The 3505-nt window shown below is 42.6% G+C and overlaps 1 pseudogene; it reads right to left on the bottom strand.

Annotated features, from left to right (window-relative positions):
* Positions 1-1280: 1280 nt before the first annotated feature.
* Positions 1281-2370, bottom strand: LOC124971603 (Krueppel-like factor 8; annotated as a pseudogene).
* Between the last annotated feature and the right edge of the window lie 1135 nt (positions 2371-3505).

Genomic DNA, 3505 nt, shown 5'->3' with positions numbered 1-3505 from the left:
GTCTGATTGGGCAACCAAATGTGAATTTTGCAACCTGCTATAATGGCTAAAAGAAATGGCTTAGTTGGTAATGCAGTTATAAAATATCTAATTGCTTTTTGTATGTCAGTTTTCACAAAAGCCCCTTACAGTCCATTCAAAACACAGGAATGAATGTCAATAATGCCATGAAGTGAACATAATTCCTTTCTTCCAATCCCTCACCTCTCTATAACATGGCCTCAGTGTGATTTCTCATCATGTACTGTATAGTTTCTGTATGTAAATAAAAGAATAAACAGTACAGTGAAGCCCCTCAAGATGTTGTCTCAAAAGGCTGGCATTTGAATGAGGTTTGTGATTGACAGCACTTTTAATATTCTATCCAAATTAAAGTCACCTTCTATTTGTTCTCAGGATGTCCCAGGTCTTCTTGTTCCTGTCACTGCCCAACATATTTTCCTGGAACACTTTTCTCCCTACTGACCTGTCTTTGTGTGCTTTGAATATTTGTCCAAATTTAACCTAAGAAAGAATATAACTGTGCCACAAAATCTTGGGTCTTAAAGGAGCAGGAGGAGAAAGAGGAGAGAACAAGAAAATCCCTTCATTCCTTTTGATGGACTTAAGAAGCACCAGGACTGTCTGAAAACCAAACTGTAAGAAGATATTGAATTGGATTTATAAAACTTTTAAGTTTGGTGTGAGATTCACTTTATTTACTGAGAATGCGCCCTATACTTCAGACCAAAATTCCTATAAATCTTAGCAATCCACTACATTGTTATGCTCCCCCATCTGGAACTTGAGAAAAGTCATTTCAGGACACCACCAACTGCCTATAAGTACCGATTAAAAATATATATGTGTGTGTATATGTACATACACACATATATATGCATATATATTAATATGTATAACAGTTCTAGAAGACAAGAGAAAAAAGAGAGGGAAAAGCAGCATATGTTTGTTCACAGACTTGAGTTTGATTCCTGTTTTGTTATTGTAGGAAAAATGTCTATTTTGGGGAAGGGGTATTGGGACAGGGGCAGCCATGGGTGTCACACTGGAATTCAACCCATGTGGAGGTTGAAAAACTGAAGTCTGGACAGTGGAGAGGTGAAGGTAGAATATGAAGAGTCCCATAGGAGACCAGTTATTTTTTTCTCCAGTCTCCTCAACCTGGCTCAGTAGGATCCCCCAACCCCATCCCAGAGACAAGTTGAAGTCCAAGAGGAAGAAATGGTCTTGACCTCAGCACACACACAGGAAAGAGACCAGTGCAGCTCCTCTAGTGTGACCTATGGAGTTCCCATGGAATCATGGCACCCACTGTGCAAGGACAGATTGTCAGAGCAAGAAAAGCTTAGGTTGCAGTCTGTACACCTGAAGGGCTTGATGCCTGTTGTGCTTCCCAGAAATGGCAGGTGAGCTCATCTGAGTAAGCAAATTTCCAGAAGCAGCCTTCCCAGGTGCATTTATAATGCTTCTCTCCTGTATGGATTCTGCAGTGAGCTTTCAGAGTTTTTGGTGTATGCTTTGATACATCCTGCAAAGTCACATTGGTCAATCTGTCTTCTCTTAAAGTCAAGTGACTCTTTTCCCACTGTAATTGGGCCATTGTTGCTGGTCCTTGCTGGAGTTCCCTGCAGATTGTGTAAGGCTGAGGATCCACTCTCAATTGTACTCTCTTCACTGTCACTTGGAGTCTCCAGTGGAGACATGGAGGTGGGATCAACTTTCATTGATCCAGCATTTTTGCCATCTCCTCCAGTGAGGGGGACTGTAATGGCAACAGGGCCCCCATTTGTAGGAAAACTGGTAGACACCATGGGCAGGGACTGCACCACCACTTGTATGGTTTTCAGTCCACCCATTTTATTTGGCAGACTGACTGAGGGGATAGTGTGAATCACATGCAATATCTGCAGCCCACCAGTCTCCTAAGAGGAGGCCAGGATAGAGCCTGGAGTTAGAATAGTAGGGATGTTTGCTGAAGTGCTGGTTTCAGATGTTGAAGTGGACACAACAAGAACCCAGGGAGCAGACTATGGCTTGGGAGGATGTATTGGAAACTGCAACATGCTAGCAGGCTGGAGAGGAGCCTTGGGTTTGTGAAAGGAGAGGTCAACTGGTTCCACCTGGGGCAGGTTGAAATCATTAGCTTGAAGTTCTTCTAGGGGGCTCAATCTTGGTATCTTTAATTAGGGCTGGGTTCTCTATGGGGCTGGCATCCAGGAATGGTGGAGATGCCATATTACTTTCATCTGCTGTCTCAGCGGGATCTCTGACCTGAACAAGACCAGCGACCTGTTTGAATACCTGCATTGAGCCACCTGCTGAACTAAGTTGGACTTCCAAGTTGTTTATGAATTGATCCATATCGCCCATGTCTCTAGCTGAGTACTTCTGAAGTGTCTGGAGCTCGTGTCATCCTCCAGAAGGTTCACAAAACAGCTGTTCCCCTCATACCCACCCCTGTCTGACAGTGTGCCAGGTGACTAGCTCTTTCTCAGCCCCCCACCTCCCCTTTTTCTTCCGGTTGGAAAATGGGAAGGAAGATGAAAAGGGAAGGAGTTGATTCAGACCCAGTTGGTCCACCATCAGAACAAGGAAAACAAAGCTCTCAAGCATCCAACCCAAAAATCGGGACTGGCAGAACAGACATCCTAAAACGAATGCTCCCTCTGCAGCTTTTGCTCGGCTAAAAATAAAGTGGGTTCGCTGTGCTGAAGGGGCCAATGCTGAAGATCCACCAATCTCCGCTTACCTCCATCGATTTAGTTCCAGCCAAGCCCACTCTCCAACTCATCCTCTAAATTCCACATACCCTTGAAAAGGAGAGGCCCGGGGGTGGGGGCTTAAAAAACCCGACCCAGACCTCAAAACACTACTTGAACACAAAGTTAAAGTGGAGAAGGAATCATTCCAGACAGAAAGTTCCCCATGAGGAGTAACCTCGAGAGGATCCCTTTACCGCCACACCATAAAGAAATATCAACACAAACTGGATAAAAGACTTAAATGTAGGACCTAAAACTATGGAAATACTAGAAGAAGGTATAGGGGGAAAGCTCCATGACATTGATCTTAGACATGATTTCTTCAATACAACCCACAAAGCATAAGCAACAAAAGCAAAAATAGACAAATGGGATCAACTCAAACTATGAAGCTGTTGTACATCAAAAGAAACAACAAAGTGAAGAAACAACCCAGATTGGAAGAATATATTTGCTAAGTATTCAAATTTTATGAGGAACTCAAACTACAAAGTAACTTGAAAACAAATAGCCCAATTTTAAAATGTGCTAAGGACCTGAATAGACATTTCTCAGAAGAAGACATAGAAATTGCCAATAGGTGTATGAAAAATAGTCAACATCACTATCAGGTAAATGAAAATTGAAACCACAGTGCGATATCACCTCATGTTTAGAATGGCTGTTATCAACAAGATGAATCATAAGTGTTGGTGAGGACTTAGAGAAAAGGAAACTCTTATACAGTGTTGGTATGAATCTAA

The sequence above is a fragment of the Sciurus carolinensis genome, chromosome X (genome assembly GCF_902686445.1).
Source record: "Sciurus carolinensis chromosome X, mSciCar1.2, whole genome shotgun sequence".
Classification (NCBI taxonomy): domain Eukaryota; kingdom Metazoa; phylum Chordata; class Mammalia; order Rodentia; family Sciuridae; genus Sciurus; species Sciurus carolinensis.
The sequence above is the reverse complement of the archived record's forward strand: the minus strand, read 5'-3'. Positions and strand labels throughout refer to the sequence as shown.